The sequence below is a fragment of the Bombina bombina genome, chromosome 3 (genome assembly GCF_027579735.1).
Source record: "Bombina bombina isolate aBomBom1 chromosome 3, aBomBom1.pri, whole genome shotgun sequence".
NCBI classification, from domain to species: domain Eukaryota; kingdom Metazoa; phylum Chordata; class Amphibia; order Anura; family Bombinatoridae; genus Bombina; species Bombina bombina.
This window is the reverse complement of record NC_069501.1, coordinates 1128230826-1128252129: the sequence shown is the minus strand read 5'-3', so window position 1 is coordinate 1128252129 and position 21304 is coordinate 1128230826. Positions and strand designations below refer to the sequence as shown.

The following is a 21304-nucleotide window of genomic DNA, read 5'->3' as shown; positions in this document are numbered from 1 at the left end:
AGAATTGGAGTTTGCTGTTCGTAGATGCCCCTCTCCAATCTAGAACCTAATCATGGAAATTCATTTAATTAGAGCATTATTGTTATAGGGTGTGTTGTGCTTTTTGCATTAAGCTGTGCTTTGCCTTTAAGAAGGCCTAGGTCCTAGGAGATCAAATTGCAGTAACCTTTTAACCTCCAGTCCTTGCGTATTGAGTTAACTCTCTACACTTGCAGTTTGCTTTCATATTTGGCTCCTGATTCTGATTTTTGCTTCCCTGACTTTGTTTAAAGGGACAGTCAACACTAAAATTGTTAGCCCAGTCCCCAGCTTTGCACAACCAACATTGTTATATTAATATACTTTATAACATATAAACCTCTAAATTTCTGCCTGTTTCTAAGCCACTAAAGACAGCCTCTTATCACACGCTTTTTTATTTGCTTTTCACAACAGGAGACTGCTAGTTCATGTGGGCCATATAGATAAAACTGTGCACATGCCCGTTGCGTTATTTAAGAGTCAGCACAACACAGCACTAATTGGCTAAAATGGAAGTCAATAGATAATAAATAAAAAGTCATGTGATCATGATTAGATACAAGGTAATCACAGAGGTTGAAAATGTATTAATATAACCATGTTGGTTATGGAAAACTGGTGAATGTGTAATAAAGGGGTTATCTATCTTTTTATACAATAACAATTCTGGTGTAGACTGTCCCTTTAATGACTTAACTACTGTTGCTTACCCTGACTTGTTTCAGTGACTGTGTTTACAGTTCTGAGTTTTTAAAGAATTGTTATATGGCTTGTTTGCTACTAAATATTTTCTATTTGATTTGTACTGTATCTTACCTCCCAACCATTGTGGCTAGGTATTAGGGACTCGGAGGTTGAAAGGGGCATCTCTGGTTTGTTGGCATACCATGTTGGGTGGTGATGGGTCAAGGGTACAAAGGGGCCATGCGGTGTGTCCGGCAGTCGGTTGGCATGGTTGAGTGATTTGTGAGGGTGTCTGGGTAGTCTTTGAGTTGGTCTAATGGAAATTCTGCAAATTGGGAAATATGGCTGTGATAGCAGGAGCGAGATCAGAATCAGGGACTGTTCCTCTCAAATAAGGACAGTTAGGAGGTCTGCTGTATTTATTTGTCTGATTTCACACTCTCTGCTCAATTGTGGCATTTGTGATACTGGTGGTCTTTCTACCTTCTCTGTAATCCTCATTTTCTTACTGTGCTGGGTCAGAGTTTCAGTGCCCCTAAAGTCTTCACCGACTTCTAATGTTTCTTAACCTATGAGATCTGCACCTCAGTTACCTGAGCAATATTTGCATTTCATTCAGTTTGGTCATATCACTATCTTACCCTTTCCTTTTGCTTTGCTACTATGTGTTAAAGGGATATGAAATCCAACATTTTTCTTTCATGATTCAGATAAAAAATAAAGTTTAAAACAACGTTCCAATTTACTTCTATTATCTAATTTACTTCATTCCCTTGGTATTATTTGATGAAGAAGCAGCAATACACTACTGGGAGCTAGTTAATGCACTGGGTGAGCCAATAACATGAGGCATCTATGTGCAGTCACCAATCAGCAGTTCCTGAATCTAGCTATCCATTTCAACAAAGGATACCAAGAGAACAAAACAAATTCAATAATAAAAGTAAATTGGAAAGTTGTTTAAAACTCTCATGCTCTATCTGAATTATGAAAGAACATTTGTGGGTTTCATGTCCCTTTAAACTTGCAGCACCCCAGTAAGGGTTTAAAGTAAACAGGGCCACTCAGCCAGTGATTCCTGCACAGAGATGGTTTGGAACATCAGTATTTCCACTTGATTAAGGCAAACTGTATGCCTGACCAAAATATAATATCAATATAATTTCCAGCCTCCAAAATGATAAAAAAAAGATTTACTTATTAAATTTTGCTTCCATAGGCATAGTTACAATGTTTCAGACCTGCAATAGGCCCTTAATCATGACTAAGGGCCTATTGCAGGTCTGAAACGTGGTAACTTTGCCTATGGACCCAATATTTAAGAAATAAAGGTATTTTAAGATTTTGGAGGCTGGCAATTATATTTATATTATATTTTGGTCTTGACATGGCAAGTCTTTTCCCTGACCCATACATGTAAGTGTGCTTTTTTTCCAGTTCTGTGGATTTGAAACTGTATTCCTGACCAGGAAAGTGGTATACTTTTGTTACAATGGTGCAACAAGGCTTACAAAACAGTGGGGCCCTCCAATATATATATATATACACATCTCCATGCCTCATAACTCCTCTATCTCTTCTTTTTTTAAATAGGACAAAGTTCTGGTCCATCTTTGCTCTATTTATGCAGATCCACTGTATAGATTCCTCATGTATGCTTCAGTTGTGGGTGGCATCATTATAATGCTAAATAATTGCTTTCTGAACGTTTGTATATTACTTTTGATTAATAGAATTTAAAAAAAAAAATATTATTGGGGTTTCAAATAAAATAACGGTTTAATGTGACCCTTCATTTGAGACACTTCTGGGTTGAGGGTGTCTCATATATGAAGAACAAGTTTGTAGACAAAAAAATAAATCGATTTTGATTGGATTGTGATTGTCCTTTTTGTATGTTTAGCTCTAGGTGTAAATAGTCTCTTCTTCAGCCTGCCGCTTTATAGTTCATACCAAACCATTTGATACTAAAAATGAGAAAGCTGACACTTAACACTGCTTATATTACACTGGGTCCTGGCCTTTAAAGGGCTACTTGACATTCTTACTTTTGTCTAATTACCAGGGACCTTGACTCTATTTTCTTGTCAGCTGCCACATCTACATTTGTTGACTATTGTGAAAAATGGTAACTCCTTCAGTCTCTATTACCTGGCACGTGTACTATATAAAACATAATGGCACACTGCGTGGAACTTTAAAAAGCTGCATTATAAGAGTTTGGAACGCTGCTTAAAGGGACATTCCGGTCAAAATTTAAATGCACATAGATGAATTACATCTTTGGATAGAAATATGTTTGCAATACACATGTATTGGCAAAAATGCTTCTAAGAAACGTTATCGCTGTTTTAGTGTAAACATTTTTCTGTGCACGTGCATGTGAAGCAAAGCTAAATATTCTCAGTGCACAAGCATTTTAAATACTGCAGATGATCAGAGCACCAGTGGGGTTTGTATCATGTCAGCAATTAACAAATTAAGTCATTACCAGATGGTACAAGCACGTTAGGCTCTGTAAGCAAGTGTAGTGTTTAAAACGCTGGTGCACGGTGCATACTTAAATACACTTTTGAAACAGCTATAGCTTTTATTAGAAGCATTTTTGCTAATACATGTATATTGCAAAAAATGTTTATATTCAAAACGGAAATGCATCCATGTGGATTCCAATTTTGGCTGGAATGTCCCTTTAATTTTGAATTTTTCATTCTTTATACAGTTTGATTAGGAAACTTAGGGACACTAAACCCAATTTTTTTTCTTTCATGATTCAGATAGGATAATTTTAAGCAACTTTCTAATTTACTCCTATTATCATTTTTCATTCGTTCTCTTGCTATCTTTATTTAGAAAGAGGCAATGTAAAGCTTAATAGCCAGCCTATTTTTGGTTGAGAACCTGGGTTATGCTTGCTTATTGGTTTGCTAAATGTAGGCACCAATAAGCAAGCGCTATCCATGGTGCTGAACCTAACGTGCTGGCTCCTAAGCTTAACATTCCTGTTTTTTAAATAAAGATAGCAAGAGAACGAAGAAAAATTATTAATAGGAGTAAATTCAAAAGTTGCTTAAAATTGCATGTTCTATCTGATTTATGAAACAAAATGGGTTTAGTATCCCTTTAAAGCCGCTAAATTAAGTTTTTGCTGCGCATGTGAATGTGTAAAATACTTTCAAGACATTTATAACAATAAGCAATTATGTTTTTAGGTATATAAAAATAAATACAATAAAAATTTGTATATAAAAAAAAAACTAATAGGATTTAATTTAAATCTATATTTCAACTGAGGGGTTTTCACCATTATTTGAATTAATATTTTAGTACAAAAAAAAATAACAATAAATGTATGCAGAATATAGAAATGAGACACTAACTTTTTTTCTAATTCATTTTCTATCCACATATCCTTATTATATACATCATTATCAATATCATTATACAGTGCCAAGAATATTATTATTTTTTCTTTTGAAAAGAAACTGTAACCTACTTGAATAAAAAACATGGAATGTTATTTTTATCTAAATATGAACTTTCTGGATGCTTTATATTGCAGTATATGACCTTACATTCACTAACAGTTGCTCAACAATTTTAATGGATGATTAAAATAACAAATAACAGTTATTAGGATTTAAAGAGACATTGTGATAAATGTCATCTGTTCTGTCGTCCATATGAATGTACATATGCAGAGGAGATGTGTTTTATATATAATATAGCAAATGTACAAAATTAAAGGGACACTGAACCAAAAAATGTTTCTTTCATGATTCAGATAGAGCATGCAATTTTAAACAACTTTCTAATTTACTCCTGTTATCAATTTTCTTCATTCTCTTGCTATCTTTATTTGAAAAGCAACAATGTAAGTTTAGAAGCAAGCCAATTTTTAGTCCAGAACCTGGGTTTTGCTTGCTGATTGGTAGCTAAATGCACCGACCAATAAACAAGTGCTATACAGTGTTCTGAACCAAAAATTGCCTGGCTCCTTAGCTTAGATGCCTTTTTGTACCCAAATAAAGATAGCAAGAGAACAAAGAAAATTTGATAATAGGAGTAAATTAGAAAGTTGCTTAAAATTGCATGCTCTATCTGAATCATGAAAGAAAAAAATTGGGTTTAGTATCTCTAAGCATTTTATAAATTAGATGGTGCAGACCCTTTAAACAGTATTATCTTAAATCTAGGAAAGGAAGACACAGAAATGCATTATTTTCTATGTATAAAAGAAAGGGAATTCAGCACTTTTAGTTTATACAAAATAATTCAAATATATTTTATTAATCACTTCTAGGTACAGTACATTCTATGTTTCAGATAAACATGTTTCCTTATAATACAGGGGTCAGCAACCTTGGGCCCCCAGATGTTTTGGAACTACATTTCCCATGATGCTCAGACAGCCTAAAGAGTGTCTCAGCATCATGGGAAATGTAGTTCCAAAACATCTGGGGGCCCAAGGTTTCTGAACTCTGCTATAACACATCAGAAGTGAAAGAACATTACATACAAATACAACAAATAAACAAGTGTACAAAGAACAATACTGTCTGAAAATGCCCCATGTAAAGAATTGACCGACTCATCCATACAAGAGATGCAACACCCTGCTGCACAAGTCCTGATTAAACAGCCACTGACTAGGCCCATTTTTGGTTCAGAACCTGGGTTACACTTGCTTATTGGTTGGCTGGATGTAGTCACCAATAGGAAAGCGCTATCCAGGGTGCTGAACCTAAAATGGGTTGGCTCCTAAGCTTTACATTCCTGCTTTTTTTTATAAATAAAGATAGAAACAGAACAAAGACAAATTGATAATAGAAGTAAATTAGAAAGTTGCTTAAAATTGCATGCTCTATCTGAGTCATGAAAGAAAAAAAAATTGGGTTTAGTGTCCCTTTAATCCAGCGAAAGCCATGCAATACAAGTATTATTTGTATGTAATGTTCTTTCACGTATGGTGTATTATAGGGAAACATCTTTATCTGAAACAGAGAATGTGCCTAAAAGTGATTAATAAAATATATTAGAATTATTTTGTATAAACTAAAAGTGCTGAATTCCCTTTCTTTTATACATAGAAAGTAATGCATTTCTGTGTCTTCCTTTCCTAGATTTTAAGATAAAGATGTTCAGTGTTTCCTGACCCAGCCTAATGTTTGTGTTTGTAAATCCACCCACTCTTCAGTTTATCACTATTTCCTTTAAGAATAAATTGATACAATTTGCACAGTGGGTGCAGGGGATATTGGTAACTCTATAAAATATTTCATTAGAGAACGCATCTAAATCCTTTGCATAGCAATGGGTAGGACATGTTGTAACAAACATGACTTATTTTTAGCTTCTTATAATGAAAGCATGGGGCATGAAACCCAATTGCTTTCTTTCATGATTTAGATAGAGCATAGAATTTTCCAATTTATTTCTATATTCAAATTTGCTATGTTCTGTTAGTATTCTTTGTTGAAAGAGCAGCAATGCACTACTGGGAGATAGCTGAACACATCTGGTGGGCCAATGTCAAGAGGTATATATGTGAAGCCACCAATCAGCAGCTAGATCCCAGCTCCTGAGCCTACCTTGGCATGGTTTTCAACAAAGGATAGAGAACTCAGCAAATTAGATAATATAAGTAAATTGGAAAGTTACTTAAAGGGACAGTCAAGTAAAAAAAAAACTTTCATGATTCAAATAGGGCATGTAATTTTAAACAACTTTCCAATTTACTTTTATCACCAATTTTGGTTTGTTCTCTTGGTATTCTTAGTTGAAAGCTAAACCTAGGAGGCTCATATGCTAATGTCTTAGACCTTGAAGGCTGCCTCTGCATTTGACAGTTTTTCACCACTAGAGGGTGTTAGTTCATGTGTTTCATTTTGATAAAATTGAGCTCATGCATGCAAATTTAGAGAGTTTAGAGTGAGCACTGATTGGCTTAAATGCAAGTCTGTCAAAAGAACTGAAATAAGGGGCAGTCTGCAAAGGCGTAGATACAAGGTAATCACAGAGGTAAAACGTGTATTATTATAACTGTGTTGGTTATGCAAAACTGGGGAATGGGTAATTAAGGGATTGTCTATCTTTTAAAACAAACAGCAATTCTGGTGTTGACTGTCCCTTTAAAATTATATGCTCTATGTGAATCATGGAGGAAAAAAATTCAGTTTCATGTCCCTTTCAGCACATATTTGGTAGTGGGTTGTGTGATCAGAGCGCCTCACAAACAAGGCCAGGTGACTGAAAACTCCATAGGTGTGGAGTAGAATAAGTGGTGATAATCAGGTATGGTATACAGAAAATTTAATCATAACACATTAGTCATAAAACAGAAATAAATTCACAATCATAAAATCATAAAATGTGGATCCACAATTCAGGCAAAAGTGAAAAGTAAAAACATAAAAACAATAAGCATAAGAACAAAGGGCAGGTTAATAACGGATGTCCAGCTGGTGGACCTCAGCCTAGTATTGGTGATACCCAATAAGAGGGGTGTGAAATCGCTGAAAAATCTGTGTTAGGGCTTTGAAGGTGTGGTGGTAAGAGTGGTGCAGAGTGGACAGACCTGTTTGGTTAATGTTCAAAAGAGTTCTTATGAGGTTATAACTTGAATGTGACGACTTAAGAAGATGTGATCTGGTTGGACGTGGATCGAGGTGGTGTAGTTAACACAATAAAAAATACAAAATTCAAAAAACAACAACAAAAACGATCAAAAATCAAAAACATAAAAATAAAAATAAAAGAGAAAAAAGTGAAAAATGGGAAAAAAGTATAAAAATTGCTAAAAAAATTCTGTTAGAGTCACACAGACTGTGTAGGTGAATATCAAAAGAAAAAGTGTGTGTACACACAAAATAATGCGGATGGATCCTTGGTCTCTCAGTTCATAAGTTAAATGTCCTAAAAATAGATATAGATAGTGTAGATTGTATAGGATTTGGTTTTGGATTGAAAGTATGCTTACCAGCTCCATCCGCATGGATTCTCGTCACCAGGAGAGACTACAAGCCACTCACTCGGAGACTATCTAAATCCATCACAGGGGTTCTCACCACTAAGAAAGGAATCTCACCACGAGGAAATAAGCTCGTTTTAACTATCAACACTGACTGTTTTTTCACATTGGATTACAATTTATTTTGTGTGTACACACACTTTTTCTTTTGACATTCACCTACACAGTCTGTGTGACTCTCACAGAATTTTTTAGCAATTTTTTTACTTTTTTATTTTTTTTAATTTTTTCAATTTTTGATTTTTTTTTTAAATTTCTTTTTTTAATTGTGTTTTTTATTGTGTTAACTACACCACCTCGGACCACGTCGAACCAGATCACATCATCTTAAGTTGCCACATTCAAGTCATAACCTCATAAGAACATTTGAACATTAACCAAACAGGTCTGTCCACTCTGCACCACTCTATCAACCTGCCCTTTGTTTTTATACTTATTGTTTTTATTTTTCACTTTTGCCTGAATTGTGGATCCACATTTTATGATTTTATGATTGTGAATTTATTTCTGTTTGTATAACCATTATCATTCTGCATAGGAGTGAGAACAATGTTATCTATATGGCACACATGAACTAGCACTGTCTGGCTGTTCAATATTTAGAAAAGCTAATAAAAAGCACTGAGATAAGGGGCAGCCTGCAGAGGTTTAGAAACAGGCAAACCTAAAGGTTATAAAGTATATTAATATAACAATGTTGGTTGCGCAAAGCTGGGGAATGGGTAGTAAAGGCATTATCTATCTTTTTAAACAATAAAAAAAATCAAGTAGACTGTCCCTTTAATAATAAAATTCCTTTTTCAAATATCAAAAGATAATATGGTAAATATTGGAATCAAACCCATTGTTATATACAATAGTGCAATAATAAAATGCTCCAACAACAGAGCATTTTCTGTACCTTTATGACCCTTTAGAGGGATACCAAACCCCAAAAAAACATAATTTATGCTTACCTGATAAATTTATTTCTCTTGTAGTGTACCCAGTCCACGGATCATCCATTACTTATGGGATATTCTCCTCCCCAACAGGACGTTGCAAGAGGATCACCCACAGCAGAGCTGTTATATAGCTCCTCCCCTCACTGTCATATCCAGTCATTCGACCGAAACAAACCGAGAAAGGAGAAACCATAGGGTGCAGTGGTGACTGAAATTTGATTAAAATTTAGACCTGCCTTAAAAAGACAGGGCGGGCTGTGGACTGGATACACTACAAGAGAAATAAATTTATCAGGTAAGCATAAATTATGTTTTCTCTTGTTAAGTGTATCCAGTCCACGGATCATCCATTACTTATGGGATACCAATACCAAAGCTAAAGTACACGGATGATGGGAGGGACAAGGCAGGAACTCAAATGGAAGGAACCACTGCCTGAAGAAGCTTTCTCCCAAAAACAGCCTCCGAAGAAGCAAAAGTATCAAATTTGTAAAATTTTGAAAAGGTATGAAGCGAAGACCAAGTAGCAGCCTTGCAAATCTGTTCAACAGAGGCCTCATTTTTAAAGGCCCAGGTGGAAGCCACAGCTCTAGTAGAATGAGCTGTAATTCTTTCAGGGGGCTGCTGTCCAGCAGTATCATACGCTAAACGGATTATACTCCGAAGCCAAAAAGACAGAGAGGTTGCCGAGGCCTTTTGACCTCTCCTCTGTCCAGAGTAAACAACAAACAGGTTAGATGTTTGACGAAAATCTTTAGTAGCCTGCAAGTAAAACTTCAATGCACGGACTACGTCTAGATTATGCAAAAGACGTTCCTTCTTTGATGAAAGATTAGGGCATAATGACAGAACAACAATCTCTTGATTGATATTCTTAGGTAAAAACCCAGGTTTTGTACGCAGAACTACTTTACTGAATGAAAGATCAGATAAGGAGAATCACAATGTAAGGCAGATAACTCTGAGACTCTTCGAGCCGAGGAAATAGCCATCAAAAAAAGAACTTTCCATGATAGAAGTTTGATATCAATAGAATGAAGGGGTTCAAACGGAACTCCTTGAAGAACTTTAAGAACTAAGTTTAAGCTCCATGGGGGAGCAACAGGTTTAAACACAGGCTTAATTCTAACTAAAGCCTGACAAAATGCCTGAACGTCTGGAACATCTGCCAGACGCTTGTGTAAAAGAATAGACAGAGCAGAAATCTGTCCCTTTAAAGAACTAGCTGATAATCCTTTATCCAAACCCTCTTGGAGGAAGGACAATATTCTAGGAATCCTAACCCTACTCCATGAGTAATTCTTGGATTCACACCAATGAAGATATTTACACCATATCTTGTGGTAAATTTTCCTGGTGACAGGCTTTCGTGCCTGTATTAAGGTATCAATTACTGACTCGGAGAAGCCACGCTTTGATAGGATCAAGCGTTCAATCTCCATGCAGTCAGTCTCAGAGAAAGTAGATTCGGATGATTGAAAGGACCTTGTATTAGAAGGTCTTGTCTCAGAGGCAGAGTCCATGGTGGAAAGGATGACATGTCCACTAGGTCTGCATACCAGGTCCTGCGTGGCCACGCAGGCGCTATCAATATCACCGAAGCTCTCTCCTGTCTGATTTTGGCAATCAGACGAGGGAGCAGAGGAAACGGTGGAAACACATAAGCCAAGTTGAAGAACCAAGGCGCTGCTAGAGCATCTATCAGTGCCGCTTCTGGGTCCCTGGACCTGGATCCGTAACAAGGAAGCTTGGTGTTCTGGCGAGATGCCATGAGATCCAGTTCTGGTTTGCCCCAACGGAGAACCAATTGAGCAAACACCTCCGGATGGAGTTCCCACTCCCCCGGATGAAAAGTCTGAGGACTTAGAAAATCCGCCTCCCAGTTCTCTACCCCTGGGATATGGATCGCTGACAGGTGGCAAGAGTGAGTCTCTGCCCAGTGAATTATCTTGGAGACTTCTGACATCGCTAGGGAACTCCTGGTCCCCCCTTGATGGTTGATGTAAGCCACAGTCGTGATATTGTCCGACTGAAATCTGATGAACCTCAGTTTTACTAACTGAGGCCAAGCCAGAAGAGCATTGAATATTGCTCTTAACTCCAGAATATTTATTGGAAGGAGTTTCTCCTCCTGAGTCCATGAGCCCTGAGCCTTCAGGGAGTTCCAGACTGCACCCCAACCTAGAAGGCTGGCGTCTGTTGTTACAATGGTCCAATGTGGCCTGCGAAAGGTCATACCTTTGGACAGATGGATCTGAGATAACCACCAGAGAAGAGAAGCTCTGGTTTCCTGGTCCAGATTTAGTAGAGGGGACAGATCTTTGTAATCCCCATTCCACTGGCTGAGCATGCATAATTGCAGCGGTCTGAGATGCAGGCGTGCAAATGGCACTATGTCCATCGCCGCCACCATTAAGCCGATTACTTCCATGCACTGAGCCACCGTGGGGAGTGGAATGGAGTGAATAACTCGGCAAGCACTTAGAAGTTTTGATAACCTGGACTCTGTCAGGTAAATTTTCATTTCTACAGAATCTATCAGAGTCCCTAGGAAGGAAACCCTTGTGAGAGGAGATAGAGAACTCTTTTCTTCGTTCACTTTCCACCCATGCGACCTCAGAAATGCCAGGACTATCTCTGTATGAGACTTGGCAATTTGAAAGCTTGACGCCTGTATCAGGATGTCGTCTAGATAGGGAGCCACCGCTATGCCTCGCGGCCTTAGAACCAACAGGAGTGAGCCCAGAACCTTTGTAAAAATTCTTGGGGCTGTAGCCAACCCGAATGGGAGAGCTACAAACTGGTAATGCCTGTCTAGAAAGGCAAACCTCAGGAACCGATGATGATTCTTGTGAATCGGAATGTGAAGGTAAGCATCCTTTAAGTCCACTGTGGTTAAGTCCACTGACCCTCTTGGATCATGGGTAGGATGGTTCGAATAGTTTCCATCTTGAATGATGGAACTCTGAGGAATTTGTTTAGGATCTTTAAATCCAAAATTGGTCTGAAGGTTCCCTCTTTTTTGGGAACCACAAACAGATTTGAATAAAATCCCTGTCCTTGCTCCGTCCGCGGAACTGGATGGATCACTCCCATTACAAGAAGGTCTTGCACGCAGCTTAGAAATGCCTCTTTCTTTATCTGGTTCGCAGATAATCTTGAAAGGTGAAATCTCCCTTGTGGGGGAGAAGCTTTGAAGTCCAGAAGATATCCCTGAGATATGATCTCCAACGCCCAGGGATCCTGAACATCTCTTGCCCACGCCTGGGCGAAGAGAGAGAGTCTGCCCCCTACTAGATCCGTTGTCGGATAGGGGGCCGCTCCTTCATGCTGTCTTGGAGGCAGCAGCAGGCTTTCTGGCCTGCTTGCCCTTGTTCCAGGCCTTGGTAGGTTTCCAGGCCTGCTTAGATTGAGCAAAAGTTCCCTCTTGTCTTGAGGTAGAGGGAGTTGATGTTGCACCTGTCTTGAAGTTTCGAAAGGCACGAAAATTAGACTGTTTGGCCTTTGACTTGGCCCTGTCCTGAGGAAGGGTATGACCCTTACCTCCAGTAATGTCAGCAATAATTTCCTTCAAACCAGGCCCGAATAAGGTCTGCCCCTTGAAAGGAATGTTGAGTAATTTAGACTTCAAAGTCACATCAGCTGACCAGGATTTAAGCCATAGCGCCCTGCGCGCCTGGATGGCGAATCCGGAATTTTTAGCCGTCAGTTTAGTCAAATGAACAACGGCATCAGAAACAAAAGAGTTAGCTAGCTTAAGTGTTCTAAGCTTGTCAATAATTTCAGTCAATGGAGCTGTATGGATAGCCTCTTCCAGGGCCTCAAACCAGAACGCCACCGCAGCAGTGACAGGTGCAATGCATGCAAGGGGCTGTAAAATAAAACCTTGTTGAATAAACATTTTCTTAAGGTAACCCTCTAATTTTTTATCCATTGGATCTGAAAAAGCACAACTGTCCTCGACAGGGATAGTGGTACGCTTTGCTAAAGTAGAAACTGCTCCCTCCACCTTAGGGACTGTCTGCCATAAGTCCCGTGTAGTGGCATCTATTGGAAACATTTTTCTAACTATAGGAGGTGGGGAAAAGGGCACACCGGGTCTATCCCACTCCTTACTTATGATTTCTGTAAGCCTTTTAGGTATTGGAAAAACATCAGTGCTCGCCGGCACTGCATAGTATTTATCCAGCCTACACAATTTCTCTGGCACTGCAATTGTGTCACAGTCGTTCAGAGCAGCTAATACCTCCCCAAGCAATGTACGGAGGTTCTCAAGCTTAAATTTAAAATTAGAAATCTCTGAATCAGGTCTCCCCGATTCAGAGACGTCACCCACAGACTGAAGCTCTCCGTCCTCAGGTTCTGCATATTGTGACGCAGTATCAGACATGGCTCTTACAGCATCTACGCGCTCTGTATCTCATCTAACCCCAGAGCTATCGCGCTTGCCTCTTATTTCAGGCAATCTGGCTAATACCTGTGACAGGGTATTATTCATGATTGCAGCCATGTCCTGCAAAGTAATCGCTATGGGCATCCCTGATGTACTTGGCGCCATATTAGCGTGCGTCCCTCGAGCGGGAGGCGAAGGGTCCGACACATGGGGAGAGTTAGTCGGCATAACTTCCCCCTCGACAGACCCCTCTGGTGACAATTCTTTTATAGATAAAGACTGATTTTTACTGTTTAAGGTGAAATCAATACATTTAGTACACATTCTCCTATGGGGCTCCACCATGGCTTTTAAACATAATGAACAAGTAGTTTCCTCTGTGTCAGACATGTTTGTACAGACTAGCAATGAGACTAGCAAGCTTGGAAAACACTTTAAACCAAGTTAACAAGCAATATAAAAAACGTTACTGTGCCTTTAAGAGAAACAAATTTTTCAAAATTTGAAATAACAGTGAAAAAAGGCAGTTACACAAACAAAATTTTTACAATGTATGTAACAAGTTAGCAGAGCATTGCATCCACTTGCAAATGGATGATTAACCCCTTAAATACCAAAAACGGAATAATAAATGACAAAAAACGTTTTTAAACACAGTCACAACAACTGCCACAGTCTACTGTGGTTGTTACCCTCCTCAAACACGACTTTTGAAGCCTTTAGAGCCCTTCAGAGATGTCCTGTATCAATCAGAAGGAAGCAGAATGTCTCTATCTGTAATTTTAGCTGCGCAGAAAAGCGCTAAAATAGGTCCCTCCCACTCATATTACAACAGTGGAAAACCTCAGGAAACTGTTTCTAGGCAAAATTCAAGCCAGCCATGTGGAGAAAAAACTAGGCCCCAATAAGTTTTGTCACCAAACATATATAAAAACGATTAACATGCCAGCAAACGTTTTATATTACACTTTTATAAGAGTATGTATCTCTGTTAATAAGCCTGATACCAGTCGCTATTAAATCACTGCATTTAGGCTTAACTTACATTAATCCGGTATCAGCAGCATTTTTCTAGCAAGTTCCATCCCTAGAAATATGTTTACTGCACATACCTTATTGCAGGAAAACCTGAACGCCATTCCCTCTCTGAAGTTATCTCACTCCTCAGAATATGTGAGAACAGCAATGGATCTTAGTTACTTCTGCTAAGATCATAGAAATCACAGGCAGATTCTTCTTCTAATGCTGCCTTTGATAAAACAGTACACTCCGGTACCATTTAAAAATAACAAACTTTTGATTGAAGTTAAAAACTAACTATAATACACCACACTCCTCTTACTACATCCATCTTTGTTGAGAGGTTCAAGAGAATGACTGGATATGACAGTGAGGGGAGGAGCTATATAACAGCTCTGCTGTGGGTGATCCTCTTGCAATGTCCTGTTGGGGAGGAGAATATCCCATAAGTAATGGATGATCCGTGGACTGGATACACTTAACAAGAGAAATTATTTCATGATTCAGATAGAGCATGCAATTTTAGGCAACTTTCTAATTTACTCCTAATATCAATTTTTTGTCGTTCTCTTGCTATCTTTATTTGAAAAAGTAGTAATGAAAGCTTAGGTTCAGCACCGGGGTAGCGCTTGCTGATTGGTGGTTAAATGTAGCCACCAATCACCAAGCCTATCCAGGGTGCTGAACCAAAAATGGGCCGGCTCCTAAGATTTCAATGCTGCTTTTTCAAATACAGATGCCAAGAAAATTAATAATAGGAGTAAATTAGTATAATTACAAACGATAGTCTTTGTTAAAAATGTCAGAAAACATTACAAATTTTACTTCTCAAAACATAAATGGTCTATGAATACGGCATATCACATAGCCAAAACGCGTCAGTCCGCTTTTCTTTCTCTGTTATTTTTATGTTTTGAGAAATTAAATTTGTCATCTTTTCTGACACTCTTAACTAAGACTTTCGTTTGTATTTATATTACTAATAGCGAGTTAAAGGACCTTGCTCTCTTTAATGAGTGTCTCAGTGGCTCTAGAATTCATTCTCCCCCCAGTTCCGGCAGCATCAGCTGAAGATTCAAAGTAAGTCACGTGACCGGCATAGCGCTTAGAGGTATTCGCTGTTTTGGGATACGCTCTGTGTGGTCGTTGGGACATTCCATTTGTTTGGATTTGGAAATTGATGTTCTAGGTTGGAGGCAAAGTGTGGTAAAGAGCCCTACTAGTGGAAATACCTGGCGAAGTTGGCGGAATCGTGGGTAACAGCTTGGTATGGGAAAACCACTGTTCATTTACATGCTGATAGCTGAATAGTTTGTGAGGAAGTCTTTGTGCTAAGCTTGTTATGATATCAAGGGGACACTATATTATATGGTAAATTAGAAAGTGTGTTGAAATTGCATGCTCTATCTGAATCATAAAAGAATACATATGGGTTTAGTATCCCTTTAACTCTGAGATAGGTATCTTCAACAAGCTCCTGGTGTTCTAAAAAATAGGAAACCTCAGATTGACAGGTATGCACCATACATGCACTTGGTTGTCACAATATTGTGTTCAAACTGACTCAAAGGAAGTGTAAAAGAAGCCAGTTAAAGTACGGTTCCAATAACAAAAAATGCCAGCATGGTTAATTGCAATTATATTAGAATGTTGCTTAAAACACTATGCTGAGGCTATGCACTATTAACACCTTAATGACCACAGCACTTTTCCATTTTCTGTCCGTTTGGGACCAGGGCTATTTTTACATTTCTGCTGTGTTTGTGTTTAGCTATAATTTTCCTCTTACTCGTTTACTGTACCCACACATATTATATACCGTTTTTCACGCCATTAAATGGACTTTCTAAAGATACCATTATTTTCATCATATCTTATCATTTACTATAAAAAAAAATTATAAAATATGAGGAAAAAATGGAAAAAAACACACTTTTTCTAACTGACCCCCACAATCTGTTACATATCAACAACCACCAAAAAACACCCATGCTAAATAGTTTCTAAATTTTGTCCTGAGTTTAGAAATACCCAATGTTTACATGTTCTTTGCTTTTTTTGCAAGTTATAGGCCATAAATACAAGTAGCACTTTGCTATTTCCAAACCACAAAATTAGCGCTAGTTACATTGGAACACTGATATCTGTCAGGAATCCCTGAATATCCATTGACATGTATATATTTTTTTTTAGAAGACATCCCAAAGTATTGATCTAGGCCCATTTTGGTATATTGCATGCCACCATTTTACCACCAAATGCGATCAAATAGGTTTCTCACTGAAATTATTTACAAACAGCTTGTGCAATTATGGCATAAATGGTTGTAAATGTTTCTCTGGGATCCCCTTTGTTCAGAAATAGCAGACTTATATGGCTTTGGCATTGCTTTTTGTTAATTAGAAGGCCGCTAAATGCCGCTGTGCACCAAACGTGTATTATGCTCAGCAGTGAAGGGTTAATTAGGGAGCTTGTAGGGAGCTTGTAGGGTTAATTTTAGCTTTAGTGTAGTGTAGTAGACAACCCCAAGTATTGATCTAGGCCCATTTTGGTATATTTCATGCCACCATTTCACCGCCAAATGCGATCAAATTAAAAAAAATAGTCAACTTTTTCACAAACTTTAGGTTTCTCACTGAAATTATTTACAAACAGCTTGTGCAATTATGGCACAAATGGTTGTAAATGCTTCTCTGGGATCCCCTTTGTTCAGAAATAGCAGACATATATGGCTTTGCGGTTGCTTTTTTTGTAATTAGAAGGCCGCTAAATGCCACTGCGCACAACACATGAATTATGCCCAGCAGTGAAGGGGTTAATTAGGTAGCTTGTAGGGAGCTTGCAGGGTTAATTTTAGCTTTAGTGTAGAGATCAGCTTCCCACCTGACACATCAGACCCCCTGATCCCTCCCAAAGAGCTCTCTTCCCTCCCCCACCCCACAATTGTCCCCGCCATCTTAAGTACTGTCAGAAACTCTGCCAGTACTAAAATAAAAGGTATCTTTTTTTAGTATATTTACATATGCTGCTGTGTAGGATCCCCCCCTTAGCCCCCAATCTCCCTGATCCCCCCCAAAACAACTCTCTAACCCTCCCCCTCTGCCTTATTGGTGGCCATCTTGGGTACTGGCAGCTGTCTGCCAGTACCCAGTTTGCAAATAAAAATGTTTTTTTTTATTTTTTTTCCTTTTTTTCTGTAGTGTAGCTTCCCCCCCCCCAAGACCAATCCCCCACCTGCTCCCAGATCCCTTAGATTACTTTTATTAGGGATTGTATCCCCCCTTTCTCCCACTTATAAAAAAAATTCTGTAGTGTAGCGGTTCCCACCTGCTCCCTCCCCGTGCACGCACCCGCCCGCTGCCTCCCGTGCACGTGCGCGCGCCCCCCGGCGATCCAGCCCCCGATCCCGCCCCCCCTCTCTGACTTAGATGCCATCGATGGCCGCCCACCCGCCTCCCACCCACCAACGAATGCGGCCATCGATGTCCGGTGCAGAGAGGGCTACAGAGTGGCTCTCTCTGCACCGGAGGGGTAAAAATTGTTATTGCAGGATGCCTCGATATCGAGGCATCCTGCAATAACCAGAAAGCAGCTGGAAGTGATCAGGATCACTTCCAGCTGCTTTCCAGATCGAGGACGTGCAGGGTATGTCCTTGGTCGTCAGTGATGTGCAGTCACTAGAGGCAGGTGAGGCAGTGCTTCACCTCTCATATGGGCAAAAATATATATTTTTTTATTGGCTTTAAAAAAAAAAAAAAAAAAGTAATTTTTTTTTCCCCAGCATTTTTTTTTCTCACAGCTATATGTTGTGCAATGGAAAGGCACAAGCAGGTCTGCCCACCATTACACAACATGCTGCACCACCTACTGGATGCAAGTGGTTAAGTAAGTGGAACATAGGGTTGGGGCTGGATGCTAAATCATATATAAAAAAAAAATTGAAAAAAACAACTTTCATATATTTTGTTGCTGTCCTGTGAACCTGCTAGCTTTGCTAAAGTGAAAAAGAGAGTTCTGTTCTTCCCCTCTAAGTGCAGTGGAATGTGCCACTGTCACTTCCTGAATCCTTACAGAGCAGGAAGAGAGGCACAGAGAGCAGTGTTTCAGCCACATCTTATTAAAGTAAGATTTTACTGAAAGGGAGTCTGTTAGTGAAAATGATAATTTAATGAATGTGGTTTAGTGTTTTTTTACTCTTTTACAGCAGGGTCGTTTTTGTATTTTGTTTACTCAAACTTTACACCAACTAGCTTAGCAGCTTGCCTCTGTACTTCACACTAAATTATAGACTCATTTTCTGAACTCTCTGTAGCTCTGCTGTTTTATTACTTAAAAATGCAGTGGTCCCTCCCCCCTTGTGTGTGTGTGTGTGTGTCTCTCTCTCTATCTATCCATCTCTCTCCTTATGTGTTGTTCTCCCCCATGGTCTCTTTCACTCTCTGTCTCTCTTCCTCCCCCCCTGACTCTCATCCCTTATGTGTCTCTCTAACCCTCTGTGTGTGATTGTGTCTCTCTCTCTCTAACCCTCTGTGTGTGATTGTGTCTCTCTCTTCAACCCTCTGTGTGTGATTGGGTCTCTCTTTCTCTCTCTCTAACCTTCTGTGTATGATTGTGTCTCTCTCTCTTTATCTCTCTAACCCTCTGTGTGTGTTTGTGTCTCTCTCTTTCTCTCTCACCCTCTGTGTGTGATTGTGTCTCTCTCTCTTACCCTCTGTGTGTGATTGTGTCTCTCTCTTTCTCTCTCACCCTCTGTGTGTGATTGTGTCTCTCTCTCTAACCCTCTGTGTATGATTGTGTCTCTCTTTCTAACCCTCTGTGTGTGATTGTGTCTCTCTCTCTAACCCTCTGTGTGTGATTGTGTCTCTCTCTCTCTAACCCTCTGTGTGTGATTGTGTCTCTCTCTCTTTCTCTCTCTCTCTAACCCTCTGTGTGTGATTGTGTGTCTCTCTCTCTTTCTCTCTAACCCTCTGTGTGTGATTGTGTCTCTCTTTCTCTCTCTCTCTAACCCTCTGTGTGTGATTGTGTTTCTTTCTCTCTCTCTCTCTCTCTCTCTCTCTCACCCTCTGTGTGTGATTATGTCTCTCTCTCTCTAACCCTCTGTGTATGATTGTCTCCCTCTCTATCTTTCTCTCTAACCCTCTGTGTGAGATTGTGTGTCTCTCTCTATTTCTCTCTCTCTCTAACCCTCTGTGTGTGATTGTGTCTCTCTTTCGCTCTCTCTAACCCTCTGTGTGTGATTGTGTCTCTCTTTCTCTCTAACCCTCTGTGTGTGATTGTGTCTCCCACTCTCTCTTTATTTCTCTCTCTCTAACCCTCTGTGTGTGATTGTCTCTCTCTTTCTCTCTAACCCTCTGTGTGTGATTGTGTCTCTCTTTCTCTCTAACCCTCTGTGTGTGATTGTGTGTCTCTCTCTCTAACCCTCTGTGTGTGATTGTGTGTCTCTCTCTCTAACTCTCTGTGTGTGATTGTGTGTGTCTCTCTCTCTCTTTCTCTTTAACCCTCTGTGTCTCTCTCCCCCTGTCTCTCTCTCCCTTCCCCCCCCCCCCGAGTGCTTTTCTGTGTTTCTGTCTACCTTTTATTTATTTAATTAATGAATTGGTAGTGCCATCTGATGGTGTGACTTTATTTAAAGGGGTGGGGTCAAGCACCCCACCATCTTTTAATTTCACCTGGATCAAGACATTTTTATATTTACTGAATAATGAAAGAATCTATAAGCATAATTTGCAGCATTAAAGTAAAAAGTATGTTTTAAACATATTTTTATGGGCATGGATTTCTAGATCTCATAATCAGAGCAAGCATTGTGTAATCTGGCAAGAGTTTCTGTTACAATCCTTTTAGACTAAAATCAGATGTTTACTAAGTTGACCAGTTTTCCAAGACACCATTTAAAGGGACATGAAACCCATATGAAACCCATATTCAAATTTAAATAACTTTCCAATTTACATCTAATATCTAATTTTCTTCATTCTTTTGATATCCTTTGTTTAAAATCATATCTAAATATGCTCAGTAGCTGCTGATTGGTGGCTGCACATAGATACCTCATGTGATTGGCTCACCCATGTGCATTGCTATTTCTTCAACAAAGGATATCTAAAGAATGAAGGCGTATCCTAGCCACTGCCTCACCAGCCTCTGGCGTCACTGCACGTCACTGGTCGTTAAGTGACTTTTTTTAGAGGACCCTGTACGTCCTCGTTCGTTAAGGGGTTAAAGGGACACTAAACCCAATTTTTTTTTTCTTTCATGATTCAGATAGAGCATGCAATTTTAAGCAACTTTCTAATTTACTTCTATTATCAATTTTTCTTCGTTCTCTTCGTTTTCTTTATTTGAAAAATAAGGCATCTAAACTAAGGAGCCAGCCATTTTTGGTTCAGACCCTGGACAGCACTTTTGTATTGGTTCTGTACAATCAGCAAGAACAACCCAGGTTGTTCACCAAAAATTGGCCGCCATCTAAATTTACATTCTTGCTGTTCAAATAAAGATACCAAGAGAATGAAGAAAATTTGATAATAGGAGTAAATTAGAAAGTTGCTTAAAATTGCATGCTCTATCTGAATCATGAAAGAAAAAATGTGGGTTCAGTGTCCCTTTAAGTCCAGTTAATATCAAACTCTTTGTATAAGTTTTATCTATTTAACAGCAAAAAGATCTATAAGCATTAAAGGGAGCTTCTATCATATGAAAAAAATAATTCACTTAAAAAAGATCAGGATTTAAACACATTCAGCTAGATTACGAGTTTTGCGGTATGAGTGAAAAAGCAGCGTAATGGCTCTTTTTCACTACCACTGGTATTACGAGTTTTGCAGGTATAACTGTATCGCACACTTTTTTGGCCGTAACGCAACGTAACTACCGCGGCTTTCAAAAAGTTCTTTATCAATGGGACTTCCATAGCACCGGAATTACGAGTTTGCCTGTCCGGTCAAAAAAGTGAACGGTACAGCCTATACCGTCAGCATCCATACCATAAACTGAAAAAAAAACACTATAATAAACGCATTAACCCCTAATCTGCCGCTCCCGACATCGCCGCCACTATAATAAACATATTAACCCCTAAATTGCCACACTCCCGCATCGTAAACACTAGTTAAATATTAACCCCTAATCTGCTGTCCCTAACATCGCCGCAACCTACATTACTATTATTAACCCATAAAGTCTAACCCTAACACCCACTAACTTTAATAT

At 39.0% G+C, this 21304-nt stretch overlaps 1 protein-coding gene across 1 annotated transcript in view; it reads right to left on the bottom strand.

Annotated features, from left to right (window-relative positions):
- Nucleotides 1-21304, bottom strand: part of ATP8A2 (ATPase phospholipid transporting 8A2) — a 1256305-nt gene that overhangs the window by 705686 nt on the left and 529315 nt on the right. The gene's annotated exons all lie outside the window — the stretch shown is intronic.